The sequence below is a fragment of the Lissotriton vulgaris genome, chromosome 1_1 (assembly GCF_964263255.1).
Source record: "Lissotriton vulgaris chromosome 1_1, aLisVul1.2, whole genome shotgun sequence".
NCBI lineage: Eukaryota > Metazoa > Chordata > Amphibia > Caudata > Salamandridae > Lissotriton > Lissotriton vulgaris.
Genome location: NC_141685.1, coordinates 1,326,031,895 through 1,326,056,718, shown reverse-complemented (window position 1 = coordinate 1,326,056,718; position 24,824 = coordinate 1,326,031,895). Strand labels below are relative to the sequence as shown.

Genomic DNA, 24,824 nt, shown 5'->3' with positions numbered 1-24,824 from the left:
AGTAAACAGAAGCCATAAAATGAGTATGTAAATAGTCCACATTTCAGGTTCAAAGTTGAATAAACTCACCCATAAATTTATATGGAGATAGCCTCACCTCGCCTGGCACTTGCACAGGTTAAAAAAGAGGCCCCACTCTAAAGAGATAAGAGGGAGAAAACATATAATTTATTATACTTTTTGAATTTATAGGCTTCAGAGAAATGACTCTGAGTAGAAAAAGTCAACGCAAAGAGGAACCTCTAAAGCCCAGCGGGAAATGACGAGGAATAAGCTCGTAAAAATGAAGTGAGAGAGTCCCCATATCGTAGTTGTAAAAAGGTGGACTTGTTTATCATTTATAGATGCTTTTCTCTATACTCTGGAGCGATGCTATCTGGATCTTAAATAGTATTGGAAGATGGTACCCCAAAACGAATTGTCAAAGGCGCGCCTCTTGCGGAACCGCTATAGGGCCAGCACCTCGCAAAAGACGTGTCAAATGCCAGAGACCCACCTGTCCGTCGGTACCTCATGCTACCTTCTGAGCCAAGGGGAAGGTAGCAGGCATACCGATGTGTTAGGTTTAAAGACACACTGCGGACCAGAATGGAAGCATGCGCTTCTGTCTCGTGATTGGGAACTAAGTGGACCAATCAACGAAGGGAAGCGGACAAGGCTTGCCGCTTCCTCATTGGTCAAAAACGAGGAGACACCTCAAGACTCCTCCTTCGATGTGCTAGGTGTTAAAAGCACACTGCGGACCAGAATGGGAGCATGCACTTCTATCTTGTGATTGGGAACTCAGTGAACCAATCAACAAAGGGAAACGGAAAAGGCTTGCCGCTTCGTCATTGGTCATGAACAAGGAGACACCTCCAGACTCCTACTCCCGCCCCGTAGTTGTTATAACCAAAACCCGAATCACCGGTCGGGCAGCAAATAAAGCGAAAACAAGGGGGAGGAAAAGAATTATTATTATTTGCCGTTTATCCATAGCCCAAGAATTGTCCTGCATTATAGAATGCATATCAAAAGACTGAAGTGATATTTATTTAGCGGACTTCGGTGAACAAATTTCGAGCTCCTTCCACCTGTTCCTTGATTGGTTAAGTCCCAAAGACCGGAAAACTGAAGAAAAACAGGTCGAGACAGAATACAAAGGAGTTGGAGCACCGTATCTTATCCGTCTATGTAAGGTTGGTGGAAAAACATGAGATTGTGAGCATAGGCCCAGAAAAGGGGCCTAATTGGACCACATTCATTTGCCATGGCTCTCTGCCACCATACATTGCCTATATCAACCAAGCGCTTAAGAGTTTGACCACATTCATTTCAAGGCTCTCTGCCACCGTACCTTGCATATATAAACCAAGCCCTAAAAAATGTTGGTTGTAGAATCACCGTAGTTAGTAAAGAGATGTATTACAAGACCACTCAACGTACTAAGGGCCATGTGTGATGGCACGTTGATAATGTGTGTAGGAGCAATAAGGATCTGTGTAAATTGTTTTTTCAGACCCTCAAATAAACAAATGTCTAACAAGAACTACAAAAGATATATATAGTATAATATATATATATATATATATATATATATATATATATATATATATTTATAGGTGGTCAGAAGCTGGATTGTATAAGGAAATTACAAATTTCGAAGGCATGTGAGTAATGCTAGATGGTAAAGGGGATATCATCGTTCAACCCTGTGGTGTCACACTTAAGTTTAAAAATCCATTTCTGTTCCTTGATAAACAGGTATCGAGAGATGTCACTGACATGGTGAGGAATGAACGGCTGTTCCAGAGCTAGCCATTCCATGTCTTCGGCAGAGTGTTTCATTGTCATGAAATGGTTAGTAAGACATGTTGCCTGTTTGTTACGCCTGATTGTACTCTTATGTTCTTGGATTCTCAGTTTAACCTTCCTTGATGTCATACCAACATAGCATAGTGACCAGGGACTTCTGATCAAATATATCACCCTTTCACTATTGCAATTAGTGTGTTTTTTAAGGACCCATGGACGTGAGGTGCCAATGTCAACTGTAAGAGTTTTCTTGGTCTGAGGACACACTGAGTAATTGCCACACGGATGGTGGCCTTGAACTGGCGAAAGGTTCCAGAGTGTTGTAATGGAATCTCGGCGTGTGGACCGGGGTCTGGTGTGCACCAAATCATCTTTTAAGTTAGAACTTCTCTTAAAAGAGAACAGCGGAGGTGGAATGTCCTTGCCAGCAGTATTAAGAATACCCCAGTTTCTCCGTATGATCTTTTGAACCTGAGTAGACACAGTGCTGAAAGTGGTAACGAAGGTTAATTTCTCCAAAGGAGGTTTTTCCACCGGTGGGGCCAGCAGGACTTCTCGTGGGTTATTGGAAGCCCTTTTGCATGATTTTCTGACAAGAGTACTCGGGTATAGTCGTTGTTTCAGTTTGGAGCATAGATCTTCAGACTGATCTTTAAAGTCTGATTTCTCGGAACAGTTCCTTTGAACTCTCAAAAATTGTCCGAACGGCAAATTCTCTCTTAAAGAGCGTGGATGATAGCTATCAAATCTTAGGAGAGAGTTTCTAGACATAGGCTTGCGATACAGTTTGCTTGCTAGGTGACCATCTTTGGGGAAAATGAGTAGATCTGAAAAAGGAAGTTCCTTCTCACTATATTCCACTGTGAACCTAAGGAATTGGTTCTGAGAGTTCAGCCAACGTTGGAATGCAAGTATAGAAGCCGTGTCTCCACGCCATACTACTAGCACGTCGTCGATATATCTCTTCCACAACACCGTTTGTTGGTAATACGGGTTGTTGACCTACAAATTTGCCAGGCTGGGGGCAAAAATGCTCCCCATAGAAGTGCCTGATGTCTGGAGGTACAGAGAGTCTTCAAATTGGAAAAAGTTTTCCGTCATAGCAAGTCTTGCTAGCTCCATAATGAAATTGATCGGTGTGATACTTTCATGAGTATTAGCTTCCAAAAGGCCCCTCACAGCCTGAAAAGTTTCCTCCTGCGGAATGCAGGTGTATAGAGATTCAACGTTGAAACTAACAAGAATGTCAGTCTCGACGTTGAACTCCACATCAGGCAAAAGACGCAGGACGTCTTTAGTATCCTGGAGGTAGGTGGGCATAGTCCGCACGAGCGGTCTCAGGAAAAAATCAACAAAAGATGAGAGGGGTTCAAGAAGCGACCCGATCCCTGAGATGATCGGTCGTCCGGGTGGTGGCCTTGATGGTTTATGTATTTTAGGCAGGGTGTAAAAATATGGAGTCACTGGATGTGAAGTGACCAAGAATTGGGCTTCCTGTGATGTAATCCATCCCTCCGCACTTGCCTCTTCCACGAGACTCTTGATCTCAGTAGTCAGTCTACTAGTGGGATCAATGCTGAGCTGGGTGTAGGCATTGGTATCACCCAGTTGTCTCAGACATTCCGCTCGATAAGTGGTGGTGACAAGAATGACTATCGCACCACCCTTATCAGCGGGTTTAATTGTGATATCCTTGTCCTTTGAGAGGGTGTCTATTGCCACTTTTTCGGCTCTTGACAGGTTTTGAAACGAGTTTTTGTCTGACAGATTAAGAGAACTGATCTCATAGATTACCACTTTCTCAAAGGCACCTACCTTAGGTGGTACCTGTTGGAGAAGGGGCATAAAAGTGGATTTCTTTTTAAGACCAGTATTGGTTGTAGTTTCAATCTGATCTTGATCTTTCTCAGAAAAGAAGAAATGGAGCCGAACCTTACGAAAGAATTTTTCAACCTCTCCACGTAGCTGGAAAGCATCACCACTGTAGGTGGGTACAAATCCTAATCCTTTATTAAGGACTTGATGTTCAATGGAGGTAAGTGTACGTGGGCTCAGGTTAACTACCAGGTCTTCATTACTACCTGGAATGATTCTTACTGGCCTCTTTTGTTGCTGCGAGTGTTTGGGGGATCTTGTTCGTCTTGCCATTGTACCTGAACTAGGGGTTGGCCTCTCCGTCTGCCCCTGCTGCAGCCACGGCCCTGTCCTAAAAAAGCCTGGCCGTCATAGAATTGGGGCGGCGGATGAAATTGAGACATAGGGTGTGGGAGTTGTGGGTATCCCCAAGGCGGTGGTGTCCACCAGGGGCCAACTCCCCTTAGACCCCTCTCCCGTAGTGTTTTTTGAGTTCTGAGAGACACCCAATAAACATATTTTTCTCTCTACTCTCCAATTGTACATACGCACTATATTTCACATTTTCACTTTTGCACGAACTGCATACCAGTTACCCTAACACTCTTGGTTTTTGGTACCTCCCATTCCTTTATCTCCATTCTCGAAGGTCTGGTAGCAAACACTCATAACATCTAGTGTTTTCAAACATTTTCTCCTTGGTGTAGGGAGAACCCAAATTATGTATAGGGCGGTACCGTGTGGGAACTGATGGGTACTTTTTATACCCTGGTGATACCATGTTGTGCCTGCAATGCACACTGGTATTTTTCTTTTTTTCTTTTTCTCTTTCTTTCTTTCCAAACAAATTGGTCATACCCCGAACAGGTCTCTAAGATGTTCTGTTAGACCCATAGACATTTGGTGTATTGTCATTAGTGCTTTACTGGGGGTTATGTCTATGTCGTGGTCTTTAAATCTGCCCTGAGACCCTCTGTTTCAAACTGTTGTTTTTTATATGCTCATCCACCCCTTGAACCAACCAATTAGAATCGTCGGAGACCCCAAATGTTACTGAATTTAGATAGTTTAGCTAGGGGAAAAGGGTATAAAAGAATAGGTCAGGAGTTTAGAACAAAGCTCTCTTTTCGATTTCTATCTGTGTATCCTGACATGCTGCCTGAATGCTGAATTTCCTTGGAGCGTAAGAATTTAAACTTTCCAACTTTAAACTTTTTTCAAATGAGTACGAAGTCTTTAGATGAGGGTAAATAGCTTGAGTGAATAGGGAGATAGAATTTGGGTACTATTTTGTCTTTTGCTAATACTTATGTCTTGTAAATGTCAAATACTGAATTCATTTTCTTTGAACTTAAAATTAAATGAAATATAAATATGCGAGTTAAAATTCTTTATCTTTCCTCATAACTAATTGCAATAAATGAATTTAAAGTTAATAAAACTAATTATGCTAGGAGAATTTTCTTTAAATTAAAATTTGAAAAATAAAGAATTAAGCTGGTCTTGTTCATCCTTATGCCTAATTTTTTACTAGCAGATCTATCGCCAACAATGGTGGTGTGTTGAAATAAATGTTCTTGTTGATATGAACCACGGTAAATTAAAGAAAACTGCAGATGTATACATTATAACTAGTTAGTTTGACTTAAACACTCCGCTATAATATAGCAGCTCTCCTTTGATTCATACCGATCCATGAAGTAGGGAGAAAGTGTGTATGAATGATTCGCAGTGTTATGGGCCCCCCTGATGAATAAGTGCATGATTTGATACTTCAGGGAAAGGTAATGGAGTTGTACAAATTATTTCCGGAGTAGCGCTGCATCAGTAAATTCCTTGGTAGCAGAGCATAGGTTGCTATAGAATTAGCTAGGATAATGTATAGAGCGATGTATACAGGATTTAATGTACAGAATTATGACTAATATCTGTTGAGTTTGTATTACAATATATTTAGTCTGAAAAGGCTTCCAGAAAGTGTGGGAAGCTGGTCACTCAGTCTGCAGGCAGAGGAAGTGTGGCAAGTGAAGTCGCACATCGCATAGTCTGTTTCAAAGTAGTGGTATCGTCGTATATCACAAATGTTGTCGTCATACATCATAAGTTTAGGGACTTTATGTGTGAAAGGATAAATGCATAGCGAGGACAGTCTATAAAATCTTAGCCTTCAAGTACAGGGATCATTGTGTATCCTGATTTAAAACTTACTGCTGAGAGAGTAATAGAGCTTAACCCGAGCTTGTGGAATGGGTAAAGGTAGAGGTAAGCGCTGCTTTATCGGCGAGTGTAAAATTCTGTGGTAGAGAAGAGGTAAGCGCTGTCTACTGGAAATACAGAATACTTGTTTGATTTAGAAAACTATCACTTTGGGTTAGCGAAACAGACAAATGGAGTTGTTTTATGTAGTTACTAACCGATTGAGTTGTATAAAAGTGTAAATACGGCTTCTTGATAAACCTTGTAAAGGAGGGGTCAGTCGGCGCTGCAGAAGCCGGAGCACTACTGACGTCAAAAGTGTTGCACAGTGATTAGTCCACGTGACCAAGACATAGTAAAGGCTGATTGGTACATCATAAAAAGCAGTGAGATTATTGGTGAAGCACTAAAATAACGTATCTTGTTCTAATTGGTAAGATAGTGTGACCCACGTTGTGATAGGTTGGTGTTACGAAGCAGCATAGAGAAGAGTGAGCGATCTTTTGGTAGACAGGAAGTTTTGAGAAAAAATTGAGTTTTATTACGGAGAAGGAAAAGAGAAACCTTCATGGTTTCAGAAATTGAAAAATGTTTTCAAGAAGGACAAGGCGATAGTAACGAGAGAAGGAAAATTACTTCCTCCGCCAAAAACGCCTCCTTCCTATATGATGTCAAAATATGGCTATCATACATGCCTTTGGCTAGAGAATTGGGCTAGATATACCAAAAATGATGGTGCGTTAGCATTTCCAGAAGTAGGATCATTTAATTTGGCAGTTCTACGAAATTTGAGAGAAAATATGATGAAACTTGAACCGAGACCTAGACCAACTCAATTTGAAGCACTAGTTGAGTGGGAAGGGAAGATGAGATGCATGAATTAGAACGAGAAAGATTGGAAAATCATCGAAGACCAAAAGGTAGATTACGTGGATTGTGGGGATAAACACATGAGAGTAGAATGCGAAGATGGAGAAATGCTGACATGTGTGATGGAATGTATCTGGTTAGGTTGGTAGATGAATTGGAAAGGCGAAAATGCACAGAGAAAAATAATAATGTGGAGATAGGAAGAAAGGATTATGGTGAGAATGAGTTAGAGGATACGGTGCTGGAGGAGATATTAAATAGGTGACCACCGCCATATCAACCAGGTTCTATAAGGACCACTCCAAATGCTCCACCAATAGAGGATAGATTTACTGAAACCCCAAAACGATTTTCAAATTTTAGAGGTCTTCGGAAAGCGTAGAAATGAGGTATAATTCAAACACCCCAGTGATAGAAACCAGACTTACTGGTACTCCTAAACAAAATGATGAGATTAGGAAGAGCGTAGACAGAGTAGAGAGACAAACCGAAGAGCAAGCAAGTACTTCTGAATATGTGCGTTCAACAAATGAATTGACAGAAAAGATACAGGAACTTACTAAAAATATAGAAGCTGTAACGTTCCCAGTAACAATAGGTCCTGTAATTCCAGTATTCGAAAATCAGAAAATAAAAGGACCAACTTTAACGATTCCTTTAAATCAGAGTTTACAAAAGGTATGAGAAAAGATTTATCCAGATTTGTGAAATTAGACGAACCAGTAACGTGACACCACCTGAATTGATTTTTAATCAAAGTCTACCATATAAGTTTTCAACCGGAGCAGAATCTGATCCTGCAACACCTGAAACAAATGTAGGGAAAATAGATTTAACAAAGACTCCAGTAGGACCATCGGAACAAGAATTAAGTGATTGGCTTAAAACTCTGAAAGTAAAAGAGCATGAACCAAAAGTATTAGATGTGGTTAGACTAAAGATTGACATGGAAGAATTAATTATTGGAACAATTGGGACAGATAGATTAAAAACCTATCAAGACGATGAATTAATGTTTATGTGTAAAAGGATTACCTGGAAAGCGAAATCTATACATGATCAATTGGAAGGATTAGCAAATGAATTGAATGTAGATTTTACGAAGAATAAAACATTACAGAAACCTCATAGAGTAGATTTTACCAAAAAAGACATTGAAAACATGAATACTGCAGGAAGACTAACTCAAATAAAATAACTAATTGTATTACTAAGAAGATCGGGAGATGTGAACAAATAGAAAGCAAAATGGGCAAAGAAAAAAGAAGCCAGTGATAAATCCACATTAACATTCCCTGTGAGAGAGAAAGAAACAGTAGTAAAGGAATTTCCCATGAGAGAAATACCGGGAGGAGGGTATGTACATGTTCCTTGGAGTAGGCAGGACATATTATCATTCACTAATAATTTTCCCAGATTTAGAGAAAAACCAGTAGAATGGTACCGACGGGTAGACAGATCTGTAAAAGTTTCAAAAGTATTATGGAAGGATCTAGATGGATTGTTTGACATAGTGGTATCAGCAGATCTAGGGTCTGAATGCAAAATAACAGTGGATTGGCCGAAAACTGAATATCCACAAGATAGAGTGACAGGTGCTCCTGGACCCGAGGTAATGCGGAAGTATGAACAGGTAATAGTGTTCTTGAAAAATAAAATTCCACCAAAAGAGACAGATTGGGTAAAAATTGACAGGACATTGCAGGAATCGAAAGAATCTGTACATGCATTTTATGAGAGACTGTTATTAGTATTCAAGCAGTACAGTGGTTATGAAGAGCTAAATGAAAAAGATATGCGTTATTTTGTATATCGTTTTTTGTTTGGATTGAGACCAGAGATAGGAGATGTGATCAAACATAATTTGATAGGATGGCAAACATGCTCTGTGGATGAAGTACTAAGACACGCAAAATATTGCAGTGATAAAATAGAGGCTAAGCAAAGAAAACTCAAAGAAAAGGCAATGTGGGCTCAAGCAAAGGTAGCAGAACATCAAGCAGCACAATTGGAGACTAAAAATACAGATGGGAGGCAAGGGAAATTGAAGGGAAATTTTAATAAACCAAAACTAGTAGGGAATATAGATGAGCTTTAGAAAAAATATCCTTGTCATGATTGCGGCAGGATAGGGCATTGGAGAAAAGAGTGTAAGTGCCCACCAAGAGTTAATCCCGAAAATACATCATTGAATCCGCAGGTGCAGAATGAGGTAAATCAACAGCAACCACAACAGCAGCAGCAGCAGTTAGTTACTCAGTAAAGTCAGGTGCCACAACCGCCACTTCCACACAGTGTAAATCTGCAGAGATACAGTGCAGAAACAGGATTCAGCGGAGGTAAACCGATCGCCCAGAGTGAATGTGAGTCAGCAATATTGGTTACAAGAGGATGGCAGGAGTGAGTCGAATGATAGTTTCTGACGTTGCCTGATAGAGGAAGAAGAGTGTGTGCTAGGAGCCACTCTCGAGGTAGATCAGTCTGGTCCGTTTGTGAATGGAAAAGTGAATGATGTAAAAGTAACTTTCCTAGTGGACATTAATGCTACCCGTTCTACTGTTAGATCAGTGGAAATTCAAAATCTTCCTCTCTCAGGTGAGAAAATCCAGGTTGTAGGTGTAGCTAATAGACAAATTCAGACCTCTTTAACAAAACCAGTTGAGGTAGAAATTGGAAATTTCAAAGAAATGCACCGATTTGTGGTGTGCGAAAGCAGTCCTGTGAATCTGTTAGGCATAGACATTCTATGCAAGATGAACTGTGCCATATACTGTTCACCAGATGGCATAGAGCTCCAAACGCCAGATGAAGATAGTTTGTACAAAATGACTATGGCCATGATAGAGTCAGAAAAGAATGAATTGTTTCCTGTGTTTGATCGAGAAAAGATACCTGTGGAATTGAAAGAAGCAGAAAAAGAGCAAGTGTGGGATTTTACGGGAGAAGATATTGGATTAATGAAAGATGTAGATTCTGTAAAAGTGACTGTAAAAGAAGGAGTGAGTTACCCAAACATTCCCCAATATAAAATGACAGCAGAAATAATTGAAGGAATAACACCAGTAATAAATAAAATGATTGAACAAGGTATTTTACGAGAAACAGAAAGCAGTCCTTGTAATTCACCGATAATGGGATTGAAAAAGCCAAACGGAACATTTAGGATTGTAAAAGACCTTAGAAAGGTTAATAAGATCATTGTCCCATGTTGTCCGATAGCACTAAATCCAGCAGTAATTCTATATCAGATTCCACATGATGCAGAATGGTACACTTTAATTGACTTGTGCAACACGTTTTTTACTGTTCCATTGCACCTAGAAAGACAGCCAATATTTGCGTTCGGGTTTGGAGATTGTATTTTGGCATGGTGCCGAATTCCTCAGGGGTATACTGAGAGTCCATCCATTGTTAATCAATTGCTAAAGAAGTCATTAGAAAGTTTGAACATGCCTGTAGAATCCGTATTGGTTCAATATATTGACGACCTGTTGGTGGCATCAAAGACAAAAGATGAATGTATATCAGATACTTTTGCATTATTAAATCACTTGGCAGAAGAGGGACATAAAGTGTCTTCATCGAAATTGCAATTTTGTCAGAAAGAGGTGCAATACTTAGGTCATACGATTGCTAAAGGAACTAGACAAGTTACCGCAGAGAGAATCAAAATGATACAAGGGATGCAACCACCAAAAACACAAAGACAAGTTAGAATGTTCTTAGGAATGGTTGGTTACTGCAGACAGTGGATTAGTGGATTTTTACTGATAGCAAAACCCTTACAGAGATTAACTAAAGCAGACATCAGAGATCCTATTGTACTGAATACGACTGAAATGGAAGGATTTGAACAACTAAAAACAAGTCTATGTGAAGCGCCAGCTTTAGGAATGCCTGATTATGAAAAGGAATTTGAGCATTATTGCAGTGAACGAGAAGGGTGTGCATTGTCAGTATTGATTCAGGAACATGGAAAATTAAGGAAACCAATTGCATATTTCTCAGCTGTTTTAGATCCAGTTGCAAAAGCTTTGCCCGGTTGCTTAAAAGCAGTAGCAGGTACAAGTGTGAGTTGGGAAAAAAGTGAAGGAATAGTGATGGGATTTCCTGTGAGAGTATACGTACCTCATTCTGTAGAGATTCTCCTCACTAGAACAAAAACACAGTACCTTACGAATAACAGAATGACAAAATATGAAAAAACGATTCTGGGAGCAGACTATGTGACAATTTCACGTTGTGTAAACATAAACCTGTCCACATTGTTACCTGATGTTATGGAAGTTGAAGTAAGAAATGAGGTTAATCACAAATGTTTGGATGTTCTTGAGTATTGTACCAAACCCAGACCAGATATCAGAGATCAGCCATTGCCTGAGTCAGACTATGTAATGTTTGTGGATGGTTCGTGTCTGAGAACAGAGGAGGGTGTTTTAAGTGCTGCATACGCTGTATGTACAGTGGCAGATGTCCTGGAAGCATCTTGTCTGAAAGGAATTCGTTCTGCCCAAATAGCAGAATTGATTGCTTTGATTCGAGCATGTGAACTAGGAAAGGAAATACGGGTTACCATAGTGACTGATAGTCAGTATGGATTTGGGGTTGTCCATGATTATGGACAATTGTGGTCCCAAAGAGGGTATTTGACTTCTGCAGGATTCCCCATTAGAAATGCTGAATTTGTAAAAATGTTGATTGATGCTATTCAGTTGCCTGATAAGATTGCAGTGGTGAAATGTGCTACCCATAAAAAAGGTGATGACTACATTACCAGAGGCAACATGTATGTTGATTCCAGTGCAAAATACTGTGCTAGAAATCTTGCATCCATAAATCGGGACAGGAAATAAGAACATGTTTCAAGTCCTTTATTGCTAACCACAATAGTTGAAACTTGGTAGGAAGTAAGACAGATGCAGGAAGAAGCTAGTGAAGAGGAGAAAAGCATTTGGCTAAAAGCAAGATGTAGACAAAGAGAAGAAGATGACATTTGGGTTTATAAAGATGTAAGACCAGTAATGCCTGATAGCATGATTTCAAACATGGCCCGAATGTACCATGGTCAAGCCCATGTTGGGAGAGACACGATGATAAGGTTGTTCAGACAGACATGGTATAATCCAAAGTTTAGGATGATAGCGGAGAATCTGTGCCAGATATGTCTAGTGTGTCAGCAGTTTAATCCCAATAGAAAAACAGTTGTGAGTATGGGAACCATAGGACGGGAGGGAGGTCCATTTACCCGAATGCAATTGGATTTCATCGAGTTACCTCCTTGTAATAGACTCAGATATGTACTGGTAATCATTTGTCTGTTGCCTCTGTGGGTAGAAGCTTTCCCCACCCAGAGGAATGATGGTCTAACTGTTGCAATATTGCTTTTGCGTGAGATTATACCACAAGACTGTTTTCCAGTAACAATTGAAACAGATCATGGGGGCCATTTCCAGAATGAACTGTTACAGATGATTTGTGAAGCACTGGACATCCGTCAGAAGCTACATTGTGCTTACAGACCTGAGGCTTCAGGGGTAGTTGAACAAGTGAATGGAACAATAAAAACCAGAATTGCAAAAATGTGTTTGGCAACAGGACTAAAATGGCTGGACGCATTACCACTTGTTCTGATGACCTTAAGGAGTATACCTGACAGAAAAACTGGACTAAGTCTACATGAGATTTTGATGGGCAAAGTGATGAGACAAGCATTTGTACCAGTTGATAAACCATTAACTATAAATGATGACATCATACTGGATTACTGCAAAAATCTGTCTGACGTAGTAACTTCTGTGTTCCATCAGGTGAGAACTGAGTCAAACAAGAAAGAGAAAAATCCAGCTCATGATCTAATTCCTGGGGATTGGGTTCGGATGAAGGTACACCGAAGGAGAAACTGTTTGGTGCCTCGTTGGCAAAGACCAAGACAGATCATTTTGGTCAGCACAACTGCTGTTAAATGTGCTGCAGTAAAGAGATGGGTGCATGCCAGCCACACCATTCGTGTACCTGAGCCTGAAAATCCACATGAGGAAAGTGAAAGCACAAATGATTCTGATTCTGAAGGAGAACCAGAAAGAAATCCAGATACTGAAACTCGACAAGAACGTCTACATCTGGAGGTATCAGATGCTAGCTCTGTATCTGAAGGAGAAGGTGAAATTGTTGAAATACCACATTTTGAAGATCGACCTGAAAGTCGAGATTTGATAAGAACTGATACCAATAAAGACATTGAGCAAAGTGGAGATAAAACTGGTAATCAAGAGAATATTGAAGAACAGTCAGAAAGCTCTGAAAGCAGGAACCAAAATCCTGACACTGGAAAAGAGGAAATAACTCACGACAAGGAAGAGATTCAAAGTACCAGTTATGGAGATGTTCCTAAGAGAGTTAAAGTACTGAGTAAAGAGAAACCAGATCCTGAAGAAGAAACAGACATTATCAAGTGTATTATAAATGATACTGTTGAAAATACTGAAAGTGAAACCGATGACAGTGGAGATGAAACTCAACTGAGAAAGAGTTCAAGAAAAAGAGCTTGGAGAGTGGAACATAACACTACAAAGTTAAAGACAAAGCGAGCTCATAAAGGAGATAGTTGGCCTAGAGAAAATGATGGACTAAGAGTCAAACTGGTTAACAGAGCAAGAAAACCAGAAGATCAAGTAAATGAGATAACAAGCCAGAAAGAGTTGTTGGGAAAGCAAATAGAGGTTGTCCAAAGGCCACAAAGAGTGAGAAGATCAAATCAGAAATATAAATCACCTGAATGGACTTACATGTTTTTGCCTCCTATTGAGGAAGTACACAGCAGCCAAGAAAACCTGAATTTTGCAAGTCAGGAAAAAGAAAGTGAGTAAAAGACTGAAACTTAAAGAAAGAAAAGAGATATTTGATCTGAAATTACCAGGTAAAAGATAAAGACTTGAAATACTGGTATATGACAACTACCGTGAGAGTAAACTGAAATCTATTTGAGGCAGAAATCTGAATAAAGAGAATTGTAAAAACAATTGCTGTGTAAAAAAAATGGCTACTATTAATGAAGTTACGAAATGTTCAATATTTAGAAAATGGTAAAAAATGTGGTTCGTATGTACTGGATTATTAATATTAGTATGGTAGATTTTAGTTATATCATTCCTTTAAGAGAAAATTTTGATAAAATGAAATCTAATGTGACTATTAATGGGAAAAACAATTAATTGAAATTTGATACACCACATGTATATAAGCCAGAAATTCATCAGGATAGGTCGACCAGCGACTTCTCCAAAAATACATTTTCAAGATTATTATCGTAGTATGTTAGGACTATGGACGCTCGAGACTGCTATGTATATGTGAAATTGCCAGCATCAGTGTCAGTGGGGGTGAATTACCACCATCTTCCACTTACATATGGGATAACTTGTAGCGTAATAGCAAGTTTTTCTATAATACAGGGAAATTAGAATATTATTATTCAGATTCTGATAATGTTTTTGCAAGATTGAAAGTAGTAAATGCACTGAACAAAGTTAAACCAGCAAAATTTATGGGAGAGTTTTTCTTAATACCTCAAGAAATGACACATGATTATGCCTTAAGACACAATTTGACTTGTAAAATGAGAAGTGAAGAAAAAGCCTTTTTAAATATGGTTGAGGAAAGAAGGGCTGAGTATAAGAGAAATGAGAAATTGAAATATACTAAATCAAAATTTTGGGAATCTGAAGATGAAAATTTAAATTAACAAAATGTGAATGTGGCTATAAATATTGATACTCCATTTAGGGAAGTATCGTATTCGTACTGTGTATGACAATTATTTTGTTGGTGCGAGTCAATGTGAAGACACTTATCGTATAATAGGGGGTTGGGGATTTAAAGGTGGTAATGATCCAATTTTTCCTGGAATATATTTCATTTGTGGGAACAAAGCTTATTACAAACTGCCGGACCACTGGTACGGGACATGTTATGTAGGTTTGGTCTTTCCTAAACATTTTCATGTGGATAGGGGTACTAATGGAGTACATGAGATAGGTTAAGCATTAAGTCGATAAAAAAAGAGAGAGTGTAGCAGAAATAATAGGTGATATTTTTGGAGCACTGACACCAATGGTGGGGATATATTTTAACGCAAACAAGATTCGGAAATTGTCAACGATAGTAGATCATTTGTTAACAGACACTGCAGGTGGATTTTTATGGTAAATACTGAATTAGTTGCTATGAGAACTATGGTGGTGCAAAATCGTCTTGTTCTTGATATAATCTTGGCAAAAGGAGGAGTTTGTGGAATTTTTACATGTACAGCACTGCTGCACATATATTCCAGATAAGAGTCAAAAAATTGAGAAATATATTAAAAACATTAAAGAGTTACACAAAGAAATTGAACCACTGGAGGTTGATGGTGTTCTTGAACGAATGGGTAAACGTTTTTCAGCAGTTAAACATTGGTTACACACATTAAGTAGTTCTATTATAGGTAAATTATTTTTTCCAGTGATATTAATACTAATAGTAATTTTGATATTAAGATTATGTTGCATGATTAGAAAGAGAAGGAATGTTAAGAGATCAATAAAGAAAGCAATTCAGGAAGAAAAAGATAGAAAACAAGAAATGAATGACATAGAAATGGAAGAGGTTCAAGAGAAACTGTACGAAGATACCGGAAAGATAGAAGAGAGTAGAGTATAAAAATGTCATACTGATCAAAAAAATTTGAAACATGTTAAGATAAAACATGTCTACATTTTGAGAGGTATTTGGTGATAAATCACCGAAGGAGGGAGTTGATGGACTGAGGTAAAAAAGCAAAATTTTGTATACCCCTTGTGAAGTTACTTTCTCATAACAGTAACATGAACTAATCGTGTGGTTTGGAAAAAACTAACCAAATAGAATAGAATGCACAAGCAAAATACACCTGGGATACTAAATTGCTCGTGTTACAACCATAATCGACTAACTGAGTGAGAATGTGACGTCTAAAAAAAACGCAAAAGCTATAAGTTAACCAAAAGTGGCTTAAATGTGCTTACTGTTTGTCTATTTGTGGCAGAAACATGATGACAGGTGAGCAAACTACGCATAAAAGTGGCTTTATTTGCTAGGTAATAACTAATAGGGATACCTTAGTAAGGGGGAGGTAAACAGAAGGGCTATAATTCAATAATTAACGTTCAATTGTGTTTGTTTCTATAATAGTTCCCATTGTGGCCTGTGAGGCCTAGTCCAAGATGGACGATTTCCATGACTCAGAGATTAATGTGAAGCACGCATGCGCTTGCTGAGTGGAGCTGCAGACGCGTATGAGCTGACTGTGCTGAACGGAACAGGTCAAGGACGATGTGCTCTGAAACCATGACTGACTGCCAATAAAAATGGACATCCGTATTGTAAACCCTGGGAAAAAAGGACACGATGGAACTGGTAACCTTAAAGACAATGGTCAAATTCATTTGGCTGACTCTGCGGAAGTCAAGTAATAAGATGATGAGATTATGCTCATCCACCCCTTGAACCAACCAATCAGAATCATCGGAGACCCTAAATCTAAATCTTACTGAATTTAGATAGTTTAGCTAGGGGAAAAGGTTATAAAAGAATAGGTCCGGAGTTTAGAAAAAATCTCTCTTTCCGATTTCTATCTGTGTCTCCTGACATGCTGCCGGAATGCTGAATTTCCTTGGAGCGTAAGAACTTAAACTTTTCAACTTTAAACTTTGTTCAAATGAGTACGGAGTCTTTAGATGAGGGTGAATAGCTTGAGGGAATAGGGAGATAGAATTTGGGAACTATTTTGTCTTTTGCTAATACTTATGTATTGTAAATGTCAAATACTGCATTGATTTTCTTTGAACTTAAAATTAAATGAAATATAAATGTGCGAGTTAACATTTTTTATCTTTCCTTATAACTAATTGTAATAAATGAATTTAAAGTGAATAAAACTGATTATGCTAGGAGAATTTTCTTTGAATAAAAATCAGAAAAATGAAGAATTAAGCTGGTCTTGTTCATCCTTAGCCTAATTTTTTACTAGCAGATCTATCGCCAACAATGGTGGTGTGTTTAAATTATTTTTCTTGTTGATATAAACCATTGTATATGAAAGAAAACTGCAGATGTATATATTATAAATAGTTAGTTTGACTTAAACACTCCGCTATAATACAGCAGCTCTCCTTTGATTCATGAAGTAGGGAGAAAGTGTGTATGAATGATTCACAGTGTTATGGGCCCCACTGATAAATAAGTGCATGATTTGATACTTCAGGGAAAGGTAATGGAGTTCTAGAAATTATTTCCGAAAAAGCTCTACATCAATATCACTGCTGACTCAGCCATTGATCCTTCTGAGGTCGCTACACTGAACACCAGGCGCTGGATGTTCTGCAATAAAATGCGATTTATAGGTTCTGGTGGCATTTACATATCATTTGGACTATAGATTTAGGAGATAAATAGACTTTCAGTGGCATTGTATTCACACACGGACAAGCGGGTGCATAAGCCCCCCCATCCCATAGGTTACAAAATTTACATTTACATCGAGGAACAGGCGGGGGAGTGTAAATATCACCAGAACCCCAAGACCGCGCCATTGGAGAATAACACAAGTTATCGAATTGGCAATTTTGTATTATTTGTTGGAAGCAATGTGCACTCAAAAAATGTTTCCCCTGAAGAAAAGCTTTTTTAAAAAATTTGTTTAATATAAGAAGAGCGTCTAAGCATTAAAAGACCCTCCCAGGATACTTTTCCGTGCCGCCGGCTGCCTCACAAAGCGCAGCGTATTTAACGATCTGCGGAGCTCTGCCTCCTTCGGGTCAAATGTGTGTACTTAACATTTTGGGCCGGCTACTTTATGAAGTGCGGGTTAACATGATTGGGAATTGGGGCCGGTGATAACTTGATCTCCATCTCTCAGACAGGCACTTCCGCGACACATCAATGCAGAGCAAAGCAGGGCTGCTGCTAGCCTGGCTTCATCTGCAAAGCCTGTCTCTGGAAGAGGAATTCAGTGCGCGCTCAGACGACCCTTGACTATCATTAAAACATTAGCTAGGTCAGAAAATATTTCGGTCATTCAAACCTTTTCACTCTTCTTGCCCTAATATTGTAATCCAATATTTACTTGTGAATTAATAATAGTGAAACAGCAACTAAATCAACTGACATGAAAAAATAGAATGATCCAGAAAACCAATATGCTGTTGTGATTGGATATGTTCTGTGCCACACATTACATGTTTTCTTATAATACATGTGAAAAACACATGACTTTAGTTTTGGTTAAAATTCTTAATTTAGGGGAATAATTATTCAGCTAAGGAATAAGCTATTTCCAGTGAATTTGGAAATGTATACACATACCTACAGTCTCTGTAAAGATGTTGCCTCGTTAATACCAGTGTAACATACAAATGCAGAAATGAGAAAGGTGCCCAGTCAACCTTACAAAGGGCCCTCCACTTTGCAGCAACATTAGTCATATTTTATCAGTAATGTTTGATCCATGAGAGCTACAAACCATTTTTTAGTTACAATTGTCAGAATATGCAGCAGATGATGAATTATGTGGCAAATTTGGTACAACTATAATTATGTGCAAAACATTTGCAATCTAGAATATTTTGCTATACACCATTTGAACTGCTGAAAAGGGAAAACTACTGATGGCACAAACTGCTTGGCTCAGACACAAATGGCTTGTGAGTCCACTTTTAAGTATATTTGGGACATTCTGTGATTGGAAACATATCCCACTTTGTGAATGTATTTTAACGTCAATAACTCATATTAAACCCTAAATAAACATGTGCGTCTATTGGTTGAATTAGATAGCAAAGAAGTTTGTAACTGGTCAGTAAAATGCCAAACAAATGCTAAAAATAGGGAAGTTTTGCTCTTTCTGGCCACACCTCTGACTCTGCCCATGAATTTAATTCTCAGGTTATGTTATTCTAGGCCTCTGATTCTCTGCCCACATTTCTCCTTCTTGTTTCCCCCCACTCTGACCACTGCTTTCAGCTTATTATGTTTTGAATGTTGAGGTCCCACAAAGTGGAGTATTATCAGAGTTTGACTGTGGGGTTAAGTGCGGCAGTAGCAGATCACAGTTGGCTCAGGTGGGAACTGGGGCTTGAAATTATGAATCACAGGCTGCATAGGGCACTTTATCTGTGCCTTGTCATTTTACTAATGAAGCCTAATAAAGCTACCAGGTGACACTGAATCAGAAAGAACACTATTTTGTAGTCCCTGACTTTCCTTAAGCACAATAATGCATCCTGGGATGTGTAATCTTGCATTACATCATACCATGGCTTGACCACTGTGTTTTCTTGGTGCATGAAGATGCAAGATTCATATGCATATTTATTTCATATTTGGTCTTTATTGTGAATGTAAATAACAATAAAGCATACTTGCAGACTGTGACTACATGACTGTGTTTCTCAATATTTCTCTTCATAACTATGCGATTGTTTACGTTTAATGGGCGTACGGTCTTACACAATGGGCGATTTGTATATGGTCACTGGAAAGTCCACGAGGTTGTCCCTGTCCCCCCCAGAAATTTAGTGTCTCCTAAGCCCCTGCTTTGGGCATTCTTAGAGACAGCTCTTCTGTCTTTTGAACACTAATCATTTGTGTATTGCTTAGCTCTCAGGTATGAGGGGAAGTCCTGTCACAACTTGCTGACTAGCGACATTTGGCCACGTGCTCTGCTCCGCCTTCTCCCTCAGGCACTCACCCACGCCTGCTGACCTCATGTGACATTAAAACTGGAAGGATCCGCACGTGACAAACCTGGCAGAACCAAGAAAGGCGGGCTCCAAACTAAACTGTCAAGTGGAGAATAGTGAATTCAGTTTCCACTATCGAGCTCTGAGTAGACCTGTAAGGTTACACCCTTGGCAGGCCTATTTCCAACAGAATTTCACCCCGGAGATCTGGTGGCTGGTTTTGAAAGCCCAGGGCTTTTTTCTAACTGGCGGTTTGGAATTACGTACTGGTTGTAGTATACTAGGTTGTGAATGCAAGGAAGAGGGGTATTCTGTCGAGTTGAATGATTTTGGTGTTGTTGAAGTGGGCAAATGTAGCACTATGGTGTTTGGACCACGAACAGGGGGGATTGTAGCACCCTACTGTTGCAAAGGAGGGGTGGAAGCAGGAGTATTCTGTTGCAGTGTTTGTGGAAGTGCACTACTCTAGTGTACGCTGCCATGAAGTTTGCTTCAAGGATTATGGTTTGGGTGTATTTGGTGCTGTGGTTGGAAGTCACATATCCGCTTGTGTGTGCTCTGGGACCAACACCACTGGGTATGAATTGGGAATTTTTACTGATGAGTGGCACAGGTGTAGAATACATCAGTGTGAAGAGTTTCAGGTGTTTTGTTTCACCTATATGCAGGGCCACTTGAATTTGCGATTGTGCCGCATAATCTGCAGATTTTAACCCCCAAAAATTGTTTTCAGCTCAAGCGGTTCAAAAGTTAGTAAAAACACAGCAGCATTTGTTGCCGCGCAGGAGAAGGTCTTTTGCAAAAGATGATTGGTCACCTTTCTATTGCTTATTGCTACATTTGGGTATTAAACTGGTACTAATGAGGTGCTCCCAGTGCCAAGACAGTGTTAGCAAGTGCAAAAAGTACAAAATAATTAGGTACCGTGCCGCATAATTTGGCCCGCTCCTGCCACATACTACCAGCGGCCCTACCTATACGTGCTCTGGGACTAGTTGTCATTTTGAACTAATGGAAGGATTTTTCAGATGTGTGGTAGTGGAAGCAGAGTACAATGGTGAGTATCTCGTTTGTGTGTTGTTGTGTAAGTGTGTTTCAGTGAGCTTGTTTTGGGGTCAATAACTGATGAGTATAAATGGAGGACCTGACGTGCATGTGTTCTAGGCTTTAGAGGTCAATGTGTGGGGTGTAGTTGGTGCGATTTGTCTTTCACTGGTACTATAGGACACTGGTTGGATGTGAGGAGATAGGGTAGTGTTAGGGAATACAGGAAGGCACCTGTGTTTAAATACTGTGTTTTCAGAAGTTAGGTCTCGGTTGGCAGAGGGCTGGTGTCACTATGTACAGGAGAAGCTCTGTCTGGTGTTTGGGCTCCATCTAGAGAGTGTGGCACTGTGTGCAGACTCAGGTGCTTTCTTCCTTCTGGAACTTAGCCATACTAATTGAGTTATCTAATTTGATTGGTTGTGTGAAGTGTTGGGCTGTGCATTTGAGTGTGTGAGAGTGTGTCTATCCGTCTGGACATGTGTTTTTGCTTGTGGAATAGGGAAATGAGCTGAGAGTTTGGCTTGCTTCTGTTTTGTGAATCTGCTTGACAGCTTTCTTGTGTATAACAAAACAGGACGATGTGATGACGTGGTATATATAGGTATCTCGTCTGAAAGAAAAGAGATTATATAGTGACACCTTCTATCTGACCATGCATGAGCTGAGTGGGTGAATGTATTGATGCATGCAATGTTGGGTTCGGTGCACTGGTTGAGGCCTGGAATTGAAGCACATTTGGAAGGAGAATAGAGCCCTAACAGGAACTATCAAGGTGTGACTGCAACTTAAAGGTCAAACATTAAATAAAGAAGTCACCTCCTACCTGAATGGTTATGACTCTAGTGGGAAGAATCTGTCCTCCAACTACAACAGTCTGTTTCGGAGATTAATCATTCCTCTCGGATTTTCAGTACTTGGCCACTCCTTTTACAGTCCTCTTCCCAGTTAAAGAGGGGAATGTTCTGAGATTTATTCAACTTAGGATCTAGTAGGTGAAGAATACTTGTGAAGTATACTGTTTAGGGTTAGTTAACTTGCAGTAATTTTACTTTAAATTAGTTTTCTTCTATAAAAAGAAAACAAGAAAATTGGTTTTTTGTAATATGTTTTTTTCTGAAAATAGTTATTTTCCAATGTTTTCAAATAGGTTCTGTCCCTGTGCTGCTCACCCATAATTGGTGGAGACCTGTTTTCTAATTTTGTTGTTACCTTATTCGTTTTTCCAGTGTTGGAAATCACTGACATAAGTGAGTTGAGGAAACTTTGCCTCCATTCGAGGTGGTCAGTAGCGGCTCGTGAACTTGACAGTGATGGGGCTCCAATCACTACCTCAAAGATAACCGAGTGAGTGAGGTAGGCAACCGTGACTACATATTTGGGGTTACAGAGGCATTCTCCTGTAGAACCTTTGTAAATGGGAGTTAATTGGTGGAGCTTACAAAAAAAGTCAGAAAAATTGGATAAAAATGCAAAGATTGTTATGAAATATGTAATAGTTTATGGTGTGCCAGTCAAGCCTTGCCCTTCCCAGTGGTATTGGGGGTTCACCCTATCCAAGAACACTTTACATAATGGTGGAAGATAGTGTTTTAGCACAATTGTCTTAAAAAGAGGTCATTAAGCCAAATGTGTGATCCATTCTAACCAGTGTGCAGCCTATGGAACCTCTCCACATCAGACAAAGCATCGCAATGTCATTGTCCACACCGAGAACATGTTGGGCTCTGAATGTTGTATCAAGTCTCAAACATTTGAATACAAACACCCGCAGCAGCTACCACAACTGTGTCTCCCAGGCTGACTGCCTATTGACTACCTACACCACCTTCATATTGTCCCCCCAAATTTTTTTTTTTGAATGTTTCTTTGTGCAGATTTTTATTTTAAATTTGCTTTAATAATATTTAAAAATAAAATAAATTAAATATCCATAATGTATGAGTGTTTGTGTTTTTGGGAGATGATATAGTGTTGTTATTGATAATGTTTTTAAATATGGTTCTTGCTAATGAAGCTAGATAAGGTAGGTCTCTGTTGTTAGTAAAGAATTTCTAATGATAGAAGTTTGTACATTTGTTTGAAAATATTTGGATTTTGTTCGGTTATGGTTTGTTCCATTCTTAGATTATAACAGCTCTCTTCTTTTACACATATTTTTAGGAATTGGTAATTGGTAGGTTGTAAGGTGGCTTCTTCTAAGTATTCCTTGGAAGGAATTGTGCTACATTTCTACTATGTTATTTGTCTTTGCTTCTTGGGACATGGTGATGTCATAGACGTTCTACAATGGAATGTGATACTTGAGTTGTCATCTGTGGCCTGATCAGTGCAGATGACCAAACCAAGTGTCCTGCAATTAATCAATTAGTGGAGCTAGTTGTTAATGGGGGATCTAATTAGCATGTCATAATATTTAGCAACTTCTATTGCAGGGATGTATACTAAAGCTATTTGCTTTTTACTTAGTTTGAAAATATTAGAGTGAATTTTTGCAGGTACCTCCCCATGCTTTGGTTAAATTGATAGCAGCACCCATGAATTGCAGTGTGTTGGTAGAGTTGGTTGAAATCATTGCCTACTTAAAATTCCTAATGATTTTTTAGTGGATTATAGTTGCTAGTTTGTTCTTTTGTATGTGTTAGCATTTCATTTTACATTGCACTTTGCTAGCTAAAAGTACATGCACTAATTATATATGTGTATTCTGACCTGATATTGAGTATATTTGACTGAATGGTGGAGGGGACAACTTAGAAATCCCATCCATTATCCATGTGTTACATAGAATTAAGGCTACTACATTGCATAAATTATTACTTTCAATTGTTATTGTGGTTACATATAGGAAAAGGTATCTATTTATATCTGACTAAAAAGTGTTGGGTTATGTCTGTATCTTCATACTCAGGGGTGTGGGAATTTTAAAGTAATCTACTTGTCCATTGGACAAATACAACATAAATCTACACGTCCTGTAAGACAATCAACCTGTCCCACCTATTACCAAATCAATTATGTGGGTTGACCAGCTATAGCAATGATTTTCAAAAATGTTAAAGAAAAACTTGACTTTATTGCTGAGAAAAGTAATAGTCTCCTTATGCACTGAAACACAAAAATTTTAGATCTTAAATAACTGACTTCAGGTATGGTAGTTTGGTCCAAAAAGCAAGCTGCAGCATATTTGCATATCCATCCTTCTTGGTTGTATGTGGAAATATCTACTATGGAAACATCATATTGCCAAAATACTGAGGATCAAAATATGGAGTCTGGAGTTAAGAATAGTAAATCTTTACTTACTGATTACCTTCTCAATATTTCAGTCCTCAATATTTTGTATATAATATTCTGGTGCACAATATTCTGAAGGTATAATTAAGGTGGAGTACCTCAGTGTTGCAGTAAAAAATAAATGGATAATAAATTATGTGCAGTTGGGGGGGTTGCTGTCTGTCACAAGACACCCGGACTGCTTCCAGCGTAATTGATTCTTCCCCTTTCGTCCTGCCTTACTGACGTCCTCAATGCATATACACACAGACCAACTGCGATGACACACACTCCTCTGACAAACACACACAGTGCACATTCAAACAATCCCGTTGTACAGAAACATAACTACACTACAGATGCATAGACTGATACATCACTTACTGAAGAGACACACAACCCCAAGCTGGCATACACCCCTAGAGACATACCCTACCCGCACGCATACACAAATGCACCCACTATAGACAGATCCAAGCACTCCCTACTGATAGGCACAGCACCACCACACCCGGAGTAGATGGAGACAAACTCTTGAACAGACAAACACCCACTGCATACACACCCACACCATGCACAGACACAGAACTCCTGTGGACACACAACATATCCCCTGGACATTGCCAGAGAGAGAGAGTCACCCCAAGCACAGAGATACTTCCTCCACATAAACATGCTTGCACACACTGACAAGACTCGCACGGCCTGCAGCAGACACAAACTATGCATCATTTGAGCAACAATTACAAACAACAGGTCTACCCTCAAGCAAACCAACTTCATATACACTTCCCAAACAGTAGAGGTTGCTGCAAGGCTCAGGGGATGACATGACACAGCTGCACAAAGCACTCTGTGGGCTCGCCTGCTGGAATGTGGATGAAGATATATGACAGAGAGGAAGGCTCAGTCACAGTAAATCCATACTAGTCGGACTAACCAATACCTCCATACAGCTATTGTGGGACGGACAAGCTATATCAAAGGTTTTGGGGCCAGCGCTCGGTTGGCTGATAGCTGCCCCCTTGCTAGTTG

The 24,824-nt window shown here is 39.3% G+C and overlaps 1 protein-coding gene across 4 annotated transcripts in view; it reads left to right on the top strand.

Annotated features, from left to right (window-relative positions):
• LOC147749096 (retinol dehydrogenase 7-like) overlaps window positions 1–24,824 on the top strand; it is a 605,822-nt gene that overhangs the window by 433,869 nt on the left and 147,129 nt on the right. The window contains exon 2 of one of the 4 annotated variants that reach the window (XM_086966131.1): window positions 21,743–21,860. The exons of 2 other annotated variants lie outside the window; for them this stretch is intronic. The gene's annotated coding sequence lies outside the window, so the exon portion shown is untranslated. Of the gene's footprint in view, window positions 1–21,742; window positions 21,870–24,824 lie in introns of all 4 variants that reach the window. One more of the 4 variants, XM_086966118.1, reaches the window with a different exon arrangement.